Source organism: Malus domestica, chromosome 13, assembly GCF_042453785.1.
Source record: "Malus domestica chromosome 13, GDT2T_hap1".
In the NCBI taxonomy this organism is placed as follows: domain Eukaryota; kingdom Viridiplantae; phylum Streptophyta; class Magnoliopsida; order Rosales; family Rosaceae; genus Malus; species Malus domestica.
The window spans coordinates 31,446,273-31,460,060 of NC_091673.1; positions in this window are offsets into that span (position 1 = coordinate 31,446,273).

Here is a 13,788-nt window from a genome sequence, read left to right on the forward strand (position 1 = left end):
CCTTGGAACTGTCAACCAATATTCAAGCGATATGATTTTTGATACCGAACATATGTACTAGTATCTGGGAATGATAACTCTATTCTAGAACACTGGTTCATAGTTTCAAAGTAGTGAACAATACCAAAATATCCTATATGCATTAATTAGCAGCACGACTGATAGACTGATTAACAGTGACTACTTAAGCTGAAGAAACTAAATCATGGAAACTGAGGAGCAAGTTTTGTATTAGAACTGTAAACTCATAGTTGTTCCTACCTTATCACCTATCTAGGTAAACAGAATCTCTCTGACTAGTCATCTTTTCAATCACTTCTACAAGTAGATAGAAAAATCGAAATATAAGTTAATTTCTCAATGTTAGAGTGAAATAAGTATCAAGAAGCGATTAAGACCTATTAGCATGTAGCATAGTGAAAGGAAGTATTATGGTACGTGTTGAGGACGTACATTTAGGCGTCATATTCCAAAGTCTTACCTGAGATTTTAGCATCAATCCACTTTCTCATATTACACTAGTTTCCTTGCACCTTTTCAAGCAACTCCTACCGTTTGGAAGAACTTAATTACTAAAGCTTACCGATTAGGGATTTATTCAATCAAGCCCCTTAGCTAAGGAACTTCGAACCTTAGGCTTATACCTAAATTTTAGTAATTTCCTCGGGTAACGATTAGGAACCGTTATCCCCTACTTTGAACTAATGATCTAGCTAACCAACCTTTGTAACCCGAGTTTTTTTTTTCATAGCTTGACACATTCACCGTGGTTTTATCCACGACCTTCTCATCTACCTTGGTAGCAAGATCAATTCTCTAAACCTCGATAATTAACTTTATACCAAAATTCTCCACTGTTAACTTTGGTTAAATTGGTACTTATCCTGGGAGACGTGATCTTCATGGACGATATTCTCTCTTTTCCCCAAAAAGAGTTTAGAGGAAGAAGGTTGAAATTCTCACAAAGTGTTGTAAGATTTGAGATATCCTTAATCTTGTCGAGTTTATCGACAATTGATTAGCGATTTTCGGCAACAATGTTTTCCTCCCTTATTGGCCAAGGAAAGTTAGCTAAGCTTGGGGTGTTGATTATGGATAAAGTTTCTGACAACCGAACTGTTGTTCTCACCTCACCATTGCTTTACACTTTTCAATAACGTTGAACGTTTTGGAATCCATGATGAATGTTCATTGGGTATTTTAACTGAGTAGAGGTAGTATGATGGACTATCATTTAGATTTCCCGACGGTAGAACCAATCAAAATGAGCCATCATAAATATGACCTGGAATCAACAGTTGTCAATTTCATTTGAAAACTGATTGGTGCTCTTCTGTGGAGAAATATGTCCAAAATCTTTATTAACCTTAGAACTTCCCAATTTCACTTACTTTTGGAAAAAGCTAAGTTTCTGACAGTAGAATTGGAAGAACTAAATTAACGTCTATGATTGCACTATCGTGGATCATCCCGGTTGTGCAAACATAATTATTGAGTAACATAGTAAGAATTGTTTCTACCCCTAAACATTTTTAGTCTTCCTTATCCCATTATAGTTGAAGTTCACTAGTATCGATATGATGTTACCTCTAACCCATCAAGAAATCGTTTGAATGATTATAATCATTTTGTACCCAAATGCAAATGGGAAATATCCCCATAAGCTCCTGGTACGAGGTATCTTGTACATGTGGAAATTAGGATGATGTTTCAATGTTTATAAATCGATTTGACAAGTCAACCCATTTTTCATTGGTCCAAAGGGACTATATTTTAGACCACTTGGTAAAATTACCTATTCTTGAATTTATCAAATTTTGTAGCATTTCGATCAGCATTTTTTACTGTGACTCCATATTCACTCCTTTGTACTGGAAAGACATTCTAGTCGACTTTGGGTACGTGTCTACTCTACTGCAGTTCGTATTATTTCGGAGATAGGTAGACTGTTCAGAAGAATTGCTTAGATATTGAAATCTAGTTATGATCATTAATTCTTCAATCACTTGTCAAATACTCCGTTGGATGGTTCGTTACCGTTGGTGATTGAATATTCTGTAAGTTGTAGTGGGATGTAGACAATCAATCTAGATATCTTGAACTTTCAATTTGATGAACTTGTTTTGACTCTCAAATTCTTGAATGTTCTTTTAGCCTTCTTGACATGGCTTCTCGCTCAATCAGTGAGAAATTCATGATAGGTCGACTCGGTGATGCGTGCGTCAGTTTCATATTGATGCTATAGGAGGTGGGCATGTACATAACAGGCCTCATTTCCCTTAATTTCCTCAACTTTTTAAAATTCTTCAAAATAAATTCCTAATTAAATACACTAGAATGTTATAAATTTCTTTGAAGTCCTGATTGAATATACCTGGATTTCTAATATTTTAATAAACTATCTTAGAATCATAATTGAATACACGTTGAATTTTAGAGAAACACTTAAAATCCTGATTGAGTGCCCCTAAATTCTTTAAAAGAATTAAAACCCCTCAAATTCTCAATTGAATACATCCCCAATCTTATGACAAAAATTTAGACAAAAAGTTTTTAAAAAGTGTGAGAAGCACCTTTAAAAAGCAAAGTAAACTTCAACTGGTACATTTTTTTCCAATTATATAACATAACATTTAATAATTAGGAAAACGAATGAAAAGGGCTTCAAATCTTTACATTTTAATCAAAACCCACCCACTAACATTATTTAATAACAAAGACAAAAGAAAGAAAAAAACAATAAAATACCCAACTTGCGTTGGCCGCGTCACCCCTTCCTTGTCACATCCCAGCCAAAGCCCCCTCACCACATCCCGGGCTCGACTCCACCGTAGCACGATATTGTCTGCTTTGGGCCCCAACCACGCCTTCACGGTTTTGTTTCTGGGAGCTAACACGAGAACTTCCCAGTGGGTCACCCATCATGGGATTGCTCTCGCGCGAAATCGCTTAACATCAGAGTTCCGATGGAACTCGAAGCCAGTGAGCTCCCAAAAGGCCTCCTACTAGGTAGAGATGGGAATATACATATAAGGCTAACAGGATCCACTCCCCTAGGCGATGTCGGATGTTACAATCCACCCCCCTTAGGGGCCCGACATCCTCATCGGCACACTTTCGCCCAGGGATTGGCTTTGATACCAACTTGTCACATCTCGGCCTAGGCCCCCACCACATCCCGAGCTCAACTCCACCGTAGAATGATATTCTCCACTTTGGGCCCCTACCACGCCTCATGGTTTTGTTTCTGGGAACTCACACGAGAATTTCCCAATAGGTCACCTATCATGGGATTGCTCTCGCTCGAACTCGCTTAACTTCGGAGTTCTGATGGAACTTGAAGTCCATGAGCTCCCAAAAGGCCTCGTGCTAGGTAGAGATAGGAATATACATACAAGGCTTATAGGATCCACTCCCTTGGGTGATGTGGTATGTTACATTAATAGATATATTTTTTCCCATTGTTTGCTACATTAATAGATTTATTTATTTTTTATTTTTTATTTTTATTTTTTGCTTAGAATAAGAAAAATACTTGAAATTGAATCACATTCCCTAGTTTTATTTTTGTGGTGTTGTTTTCCAATAGCAGTCATGAAGACGAGAAAATTTTCAATGTGCCTAGAACACGGGGTAGTGCACCACGTGTGTCACATCTCGGCCCAGGCCCCCACCACATCCCGGGCTCGACTCCGCCGTAGCACGATATTGTCCACTATGCGCCCCGACCACGCTGTCATGGTTTTGTTTCTAGGAAGAATGCATCTTAACATAACCATACACACTGCAATCGCTATCATCCATATGTACTCATTTGAAACTTATCTGGGCGTCCGCAGCTTCATACAATATTATGCATACACATACTAATAATGTATATACTAAAATGAAATGCGAGTATGACATGGCACTTAAAAACATACACTTATTTAAAACAGTTTCTGGAAAAATGTAAAACATATATACGTATATACGTATATATAGAAAACCAAAAGCCCACTCATGTTTTCAATTTTTGGCCCTTCCAAGTTTTAGCTGCTGAAAATTTGTATCAACGAGGATTCTTGGCGAATCTCAGTATAGGTGGCTACCTCTGAGGGTATGATCCTTACCCATTCTACTGTACTTTACTTATACTCTGATCTCGCGTGTGAAATGGGTTCATTCCCGCTCACAGCGCACTCTTGTCTTTAGGCACTTTTAGGTTTAAATTTATTCCATTTTCCACATCACTATACTTTATAGCTTCATTACCTTCCAGGTTTCAACCAGCACAACTCGATTCAGAGTCCTAGTGGACATTTCGGGTCAGGGTATGTCAACGTCTCTATACAAGTTGTTGGATTCTTATGTTAAAAAATTAATAACATAAAAAATAAATTTCTCCACCACTTACATAACACGTGGTATACCATTTATGTTATGGGCACAAGGAAAAATTTCTCCAAGATGACACCCAAGCTCAAGAAATTGAATGGATAGCTACATTTATTATTGTAGGTATGTAACAAATGTGAGGAAATTTTAATATGGTAATTGAAAACAACTTTTTAAATATAATTACTGAGAAAATAATCTTCTCAAGGTTTTAATCGTTTTCGGTGCAATGGGTGCTTTTACAAGACCAAAAAGGGTCTAAGTTTCAAACCTCATGAAACTAAACCAAGAATTAAACACTATTTATAAAACTTGACCAATGAGTAGACAGTATTCATGAAACCAGACCAATAAGTAGACACAATTTTTGAAATTGGACCAATAAGTAGACACTATTTATGAAACGAAAACAAGAATTAGGCATTATTTCCAAAACTAAACCAATAGGTGGAAACTATTTATGAAACTGGATTATATACTATTTATGAAAATGGAGTAAGAACTAGACAATATTTATGAAATCTGACCAAGAACTAGGCACTATTTATGAAAGTGGACCAATAACTAGACACTATTTGTGAAACCGGATCAAGAAGGAGACACTATTTATAAAACTGGACCCAATAACTGGGCACTATTCATGAAACATGACCAAGAACTAGACATTATTTATGAAAGTGGACAAAAAACTAGGCACTATTTATGAAATTGGACCAATAAATAGTATAGTACCATTTAGTTTCATAAATAGTGTTTAGTTTCATAAATAGTGTATAGGTCCTCCACGTTAGTTTTTTTTTTTTTCTATTCTTTTATTAAAATTTAAGTTCTTTTGTCCTTTTTATTAAAATTTAAGGGTTTTTCATTCAAATTGAATGCTTTTTCATGAAATAAACTTATAACATGGTTTTTGGTTAAATAAACTTAACAGAAGCCCTTTTCATGAAAGTTCCCTTAATAATTCTGTCTTCCACTATTTTTTTCTTTTTTTCTCTTTTTCTTCTTTTCGTGAAGATGGTGGGATTTTTACAATTGATTTTTGCAATTGGATTAATTACCTAAAACTCCCAATCTTTTAATGTCACTCCAAATTGGTCTTAACCTCTTTAAACATTCCAAACAAGTATCCAATCTATTGAAAATGTCATTCATTAAGCCCCAATTAATTTTTCAATCTTAGATTATATTTAAAACCCACCAACTAGGTATATCATGGTCAACATTAATATCAGTTGCCTCAAAATCTAAATTGTAAACACAAATATTACAATATGGAATGCAATGATCAAATGGGTTTTGAATTCAATCGAAAATGACCCCAAATTGAAATTACATCATAAGGGCAATCTACTAGCAAAGGAGAGGGGTAAGAATTTATATAGGGTTTCAAGGAGCTTGTATCTGCTCATGTTTTTTCTTAATACGCTAATTTTCGGCTAATAAAGCTTCCAGTTCCTCTTTGTGGATGGTGAAGATGGTGGTTGGCGTATCATGGCAGTCCATACCATTTCAACAACCTCGATGACCTTCTTCTCAATGTTGGCGGCTTGAGTTGGAGGATGGAGTTGGTGGCTTTGCGTTGAGTTTGGAGGTGATGGCATGATGAGAGTGGTGGTGACCGATAGTTGGTGGAGGCTAAGCTTCTATGACCTTCTTTGTTTTTGAAGACAAAGTAATTACCCCTAATTAATTTAACAGATTTTAATTGAGGTTTAACAAATGTGGCATTTTCAATAGGTTGGGTACTTGTTTGGAATGATCAAAAAGGTTGAGACCAATCTGAAATGACACTAAAAAATTGGAGGAATTTGGGTACTTAAACCTTTGTAATTTTATTTGTTTTTTCTTTCTTATTTTTCACTGCTGGTAGTAACAACCACCTCAAAAATAAATCAATTTCCAAACGGGATCACAAGCATATGATGAGGAACCAGTGAGCTTTTGTCTGCATTCACAGGTTTCGAAATATTAGGCTTGCATTCTAACTATTGATTATGGAACACAACTTTCATTGTTCACACATCACATGTCGATTGGTGGATTTCTCATAGTTGGTGCTGCTTCGCATGCAGCCATTTTTATAGTAAGAGACTATCATCCAAGATTACACTTAATAAGCGACCTTTATTTTATATACTAACAGGATCTACAAGAAAGCAAACTTTCTTGTAGAAGTATCAATTGCTTCCAATTTATGTGGAAACTTCATGGTATATTTTAATGTCTCGTTTGTTGGAGAGACTAACTTGCATAAGATTATTCACTAAGACATAAAAAATTTTGATAGAAGAAATGGATGACAATTTCTTTATTTTGTCTAAGTTAAAATTTACTTGTGAAGAAAAGTTGTCCTTTTTAGTCCTACCAATTTTAGATGGATGGCAATTTTCTTATTTTATGATATTTTTTTTTTCTTCATAATTAACCTTCAATTTTGACAAAATACACAAGTTCTGTTTGTTTCCTTCAAAATGTTTTCAATATAGTGAATAATCCTATCCAACTTGTGGAGCAAAAAATAATTGGAAAAGTCATGAAGTTGACACGTGGACTTGTAACGGTGATTAACAAAAATGCGCTTATTAATTTTGTAAGGTCCACATTTACTCCATGCGTAGTTCAACCCTCCTGAAGACCTAAGCTGACGACTACAAGTTTTCCATACTCTGTTGCCGCGGTAAGGAGAAAAGTCAAAAACTATTAAGGATAGGATTAATAATTAATACCTATCTTTAATCTTTACTAATTGAAGACCAACTCAATCAAACAAGAAATCACAATCATATCCAATCAAGGATACTACGAGATAATCCTAATATATTAATAATTAATAATATCTTTGTGATAATTCTTTCCTCAATCATACGAACAACAGACCTTAGCCAATTGGATTATGACACATGGCATGGAAAACCTACACATGTGGCCGGCACTATGCTCCTATAAATACCCCAATGTAAACCAAATTTTGGTAAGTTTTTATTACGCATCAAAGGCCTAAACTCTCTCTTTTCAAAGAAACTGAATTAGGCGTCGGAGATCTGTTGGCCAAACACACCCTAATCCAACTCCTTGGGCGTGTGGCTTTTGGTATTTGATCAAAGGTATTTAATTCGTTTGTAAGTACAAATTAGTCAAGACTGATGCGGAAAATTTTTGTTGCCAATTGGTGTTTTCATTGAGAGCACGATTCAAATCTCGAAGAAGCTCTCGCAATTCCTTTTGGAATTTTCCCCTTCTTTGAATTTTATCAAATGCCCACAAAGCCACTCATTTGATGTAATAGCTTTTGGAATACTTATTGTATTAAACGTTTATATGTTTAATGAAGGGCAAAGCTTACTGTTAATCACTATTTATTGTATCATGTGTTTAAGCAATAAGGGAATCCAAGGAATGTATTTGATCTAAGAGATAAGTGATCTAAGTGAGTTAGATTATCGAGACCTTTCTCTTATGTTCATTCCTAAAACGTTCCTAGCCATAGGATTGCCAATTGGGCATTGACAATCCGCTAAGGTTAGTATGTGTTATGTTGACTCAAGCGTGAGTATGACTAGTCTCAAGTCATTTAATGTTGGACACTAAGACAAACACATAGGTGCTCGAAAGAGTAATCGAGTACACTGAACAACGATCAAAAGAGAGTTCGAACATACATGTCATGTAAGAACTCGATAGTTGCAATATGCAAAGTAGTCCTTTGACATGAGGCATCATAGATGTCTAATGGTTAGGTCCTTGATCTTTGATCATGTCAAAGGCATTCCATTGGAGTGTCTACGGCATTGTTGGGGTCAAGCTATCTACTCATGTAGGCATATGAATGTACAACAAGGGATCTCTAACCTTCCATGGTGGAAGGAGAATACTCTAAGATATGATTCGAGAGTCTTTGGCCAAAGCATATGAATATAACTTAGGAAGTTTTTTCCAAATCATATTCAATTGAATCATATAGAGAAGTATCACATTGGATAGTAGACATGAAACAAACTATCATTCAAACAATGTGATTAAGAGTATTGTATTAGAGAATGACCGTATTGCATTGTAATTGTAACTGGATAGGTTCTCCAACCACTTCTACTTAGCTTGGGTAACCATGACATACTGCTAGGTGTCACTCATGGTTTGTGGAAGCCCTAATGATTAGCAAACACTAATTTTAAGGGAGAATTGAAATGTGGTTTCAATTCACAATCGATTGTTAAGAGTAACAATCGCCCACTACCTCGCTAATTGGAACCTAATGGATCGTACACCGAGTAAGGGCGATAGTGAAGAAATTAAATGAAATGGATATGCAATTAAATGGTTTAATTGAAGAATGGTCAAAGATTAATTAAATTAGTTAATTAATTTTACGAAAGGTTCGTATTGGGCTTTTAAGTTGGTTTTGGGTTTCGGGGCCCAAAAGCGTTTTGGTCCACAAGGCCCATTATGTTTAAGTTGTATGACAACTAAAACAAAATGGGCAAATTAGCCCAATAACAAGGTAAGGCCGGCCATTAGGGTGAATGGAGCAAACTTGGATTAATTACAAGTTTGCCACTCACTTGTAATGAAGTATAAAAGAAACTTTATAGCTTTATTTTCATGAGGGTTTTCTTTGAGGCAAAGAGGTGAAACATTTTCTCTCTTTCTCTCTACAAAGAGGTCAGCCACTTAGAGGAGATTTAGCTAGCAATCTTTTCTTCTCTAAGTCATCCATTTCATCTTCACACCTCACCCTTGGTGTGGAGACTTAGAGACACCAAACCTTTGGTGTTTTGGAGATCCTTTCCTCACATCCTCAAGGAGCAAAGGAGCATTAAAAGGGGAAAATCACAAGCAAGATTCAAGTAGCTTGGAGGTGATTTGAAGGCCCTCCACTTGGGTGAATCCCTTGTGTAAACAAGGATGAGCTTCAAGGGTAAAGAAACTTTAAATCTTTACTTCTCTTTAATGTTGTTAAAGAGTCTTTTGGTTCACCATATACTAGGCTTTGAAAGTCATGGGTTTTATGAATTGTTTTTGAATGCATGCCTACTTTAAAGTGTTAATAGTTTGCATATGTATTCAAATGTTCTTACATGTTCTTAGCTAGGACAAAATATTTCCTTCAATAGGTGCATTATTTTTCATATTTTCATGCTAATTATCCCTAGGTTTTGTGAAGGAATTGATTATAAAAGAGCCTTATTACTTTCCTTTCCTCAGTTTCAGCCAATATGCGCACTCATGACGTTTTTCGTGATAATTTGACTTTCCAGAGGAGTTTTGGTGCAAGGCCAATTGGAGAAGCAATATAAGAGGCTGAAACTCGTTCCAATTTTGTAAGTTAATCCAACAAAAGTTGCTTTCCCGTCAGAACTACACAGTTATGGGACAATGGATATTTGAAGGCTTTCCTGATTTTTTGTAGTGGCATGGGATATGTGTTTGGAAAGATAAGACATAAAGCTACATTTTTCATATTTTTAATAATTTTCTAGAAGTTAAATCGACCCCAAGTTTGGCATGCAAGACAGATGACATGTTTGCCTAGCCAAGAAGGATTCTTTGCTAATTTGTGTCATTAATTGTTTAGGAGTTTGTTTTATTTTAGGGGAGTTTCTTCCAAACCTTTAAGGGTTTTTCTAGTATAATTAAGGTGTCCTAAGCTCTTTCTACAAATCCCCCATATCACTACACAATTCACCATCTCCAAATGTGAAGAAAAGCTTAGGGACGTGCTTTGTCATGGACTCTGGGTTCTATCTTTCTTTTATTTTTATTTCTATTTGTAACTTAGTTATTTTCTAAGGTTCATGATGAAGCCATGACATGAATATTTACAAAGTACTTTGTTAATTTTTATCTGATTATATGACATGTTATATTCTTAATTTTTGTGCGTATTTTATTCTAGATTCGGATTTCTAATGACTGATCACCTTTAGGAGTTTTGCATCACTATATTTAGATAAATCTAGGAGGATAACCAATCAATTAGGTCTTTTAGAATTAAGATTAAGAAGAGTAGACAAACCAGTGAGGATGATCAATATCAAGCTAGTCCTACTTGGTTGACATGATTTTTCTATGCTTAATGGGTTTTAATATGTTTAATTGTATGTCTAACCAATAAGATATAATTATCATATACAGATACAAACGTTGATGCTTGACCACATATTAATTTGTACCTTAGAAAGAACAACCTTTAACATTGGCATGGTAATTGGATAGTAGTTGGCTTTAGAAAAAGTTAATAGGATTTTTATTGGTGAATTCATAACCTTAGACTTTCTTGTGTCGTGTGCTTATTCTAATTAATTATCTTTTCCTTTTCTTGTTAATTTTACTCTTAATCAATTATTTTATTAAATTTATCCTTTGTTTATTTAATAAAGTCTAGCATGATTAATCAGTTAAATTGGTGTTAAAGCAACCCCTGTGGGGATCGACCTCGTATTTGCATATATTACTACAATTGATTTGTGCACTTGCAAGTTTAAGTTGGTTTAATTAATCAATTATTTAGAGTAGTTCATATACACATCACTTCCAATATTTGAATTTTTAAATCCTTGATTCGCGTGCCCTAAGGAAATGAAAACATGGTTGGAAATTTTGAAACCAGATGAACGGAGCACCTACGTACTTGGACATAGACCGGACAATGGAGAACATGACGTTGACCCACATTGCCACTCCTCGCGGCTAAGCATGACCGTTGTGAAGGAAAATATTTGAAAACTAAGTTCATTAAGCAACATATTGCATGCATTTAACATTTATATGGTGGAAGTATGCACTTTAAAACAAAACTTAAACCATGAAATACAAACCTAGTAGTGGTGGTGAACCAAGAATAAACTCTAATCCCAAAAGAGTTGAGAAACTTTAACTAGAATGGAGATGTGGTTGAGTTTGCTTGCCCGGTGTAACTAGACGCATGACGACCTATTCTGGCGTTTTTTGGAATTAGCCACAATAGTCTTCATCAAGAGGCTAACTGAAGGATTTTGGCCCCTGGCTTAAGCCGTGGGATCCGGGCTTCTTTACCGTAAGAAGCACAAAAATGACGTGTGTTCCCTAAACTGTTGGCCACAAAGATAGACAATAGCACACATATGCTATGACTAGTTAGCGATTTTCTTATCTACGCAAAACTCATCATGTTGTGCTACAAGTTATGCAGCCTATAGGTTCCGTGACTCCGAAAGTGCAACATATCGCTAGGATTATTGCCCATGGATTTCCACACAACTACACATGTTTGCTGTGACCAATTATTTTCATGACCTTGTTGGTCCATATCAAGCGAGGTTACTTACTATGTAGCCTACGTAATTGGTGACATAAAGTGTAGTGCATTCTTTGAATCATTACCTACGAATCTTCATACAACTACACACTTTTGATGTGACTAGTTAGCGATTTTTGTATTCCACAGATCTTTGTTATGTTGTGTTACAAGCTACGCATATAAAAGGATCGATAACACCTTACTACAATATCAGTCCAGCTTTCTGGTAACTTATGAGAAACTTTGTCGTGTTATACACCTTGGCCTTGTAAAACACACCTCATCCTTGTTGTGAACAAGAAGTTTTCATTTCAAATGACTTAATTTCAAGCAATTGAGTCAAAGACAAAGCTCGGCATCGCCATCATCATACGGTTAAAAGGCAGCAGGGCATGATGTACTAAGTAGCTTAATGCCCCAGAAATCCAACACTCACGGCCTAAATATGCCTGCTAGACACGCCTGCTTTTATCAAAGCTGCATGAATAGTCTGCAATTCTATGGCTAAACATTTTGCAAGATGCTTTAAACAAGCAAAGTTTCAACAACATTCTAAAGGATGATAAAGATGGAGGAAAGCGAAGAAAGCAGTTTAATATAATTCGAGCAAATTTATAATCTAGCTCAAATGCAAACAAAAATCCAATGAAAAGCTAAACAAAACGAGACAAAGTCTTGACAAAACAGAAAGGAAATTTTCTAGTCTTCATAACAGAGTATTCATCAGCATCTTTTATGACCTCTACTTTTTCAGCGCCATGCTCTCAGGCGCACACTATTCCATCCCTACATCTTTAGACTCTCTAACTTTAGCAGTCTCATGCTTAGATGTTCCATCAGCAACAACCTCAATGGTGAACTCAAGCAGGTCCTCAAAGGATATGGAAAAAGTCTCAAGTTCTTATTCGAAAACTCATAACCAGGCGATCAACTTTCAAGACTCGCCTTCTAGTTCCTCAGCTACTCATCCACCTTAACCAAATTTGCATAGGCACTTTGCAGTTCCTTTAACTCTTTGTTCAGGTTGTCGCTTGCAAACAGCAGGCCCAACAACTCCATATATTTAGACTCAAACTCATCTACAATCTTTTAAAGACAGTTGATCACATTGGCAAAAAAATAAGGTCCTGATCCTTGGCGAAGCTAGCAGAATTAAACTCCGAGTTGACCTTTTTTGGATCTTGAATTTTCAACAAGTTTAGATCCTTTTTGCTTATGTGCAGCTTCCAGTGATGCTAGGAAAGTGATAAGCTTAAGTTTAGATCCTCGGCTTCCCATTGAAATACTTCCAGTTGCGCAGAAATGGGGGCAAAAGTATCAAACCCCTTCAATTTCAACTTAGCCTTTAGTTTTTAAAACTTTTTTGTTGCAGAGCGAGCTTTGATAGCCATCATAGCTTCAGCATCCACATCCCCAGACGGACGCTTCACTTAATTACCAGACTTAGGCACTGCACATAACTCTTACACTGACCAATCTTCTCAACAAAGGATTTAGCTTCCTTTGGAGCAATGAACTTCGCAGTGTTAGACTGAAAGACCCTTCTATTTTCCTTTAAGGAAGATAGATTAATGACGAGCTTCTTAGGAGTAGTAAGACTTCCACGAGGAACGAGTGAAGTCCTTGGTATTTTCTCGACTGATGGTTCACTACTAGGTAACGACGCTCTTTTCCTATCCCTTTCACTAACAGCGGTTAAGCGAGTGATTTTCTCCTCGTTGATCCGTTTAACCTCATACTATGGCTGTAATCCACCTTTCTCCCTATGAAGAAAACTGAGCAGTCATCGCCACTCACAATACTCATCCGTAACACCCATGGTGATTTGCACTTTCTTCATGTCCAGGCTTGGTCTTAGTAGTTGAGCCAAACTCTGAATTTATATAGAAAGATGGATATTCATTAACCCAAAGTCAAGGACAACTCACTAGAAATTTCAAGCAGAAGAGGCGAAGTAGTTTACTTACCTTCAATGAACTTTATCAGGACACGTAATTCAAACAAGGAGTTAGATTCCTATTCATTGCTGACTTCCAATGACACACCCCAACCGGAGTCAAGGCGTGCTGGCTGTCACGTGAAAGTGACACAACCAAAGTGCAAGTGATGAAAAAATTATGAATAAATTAAAACCG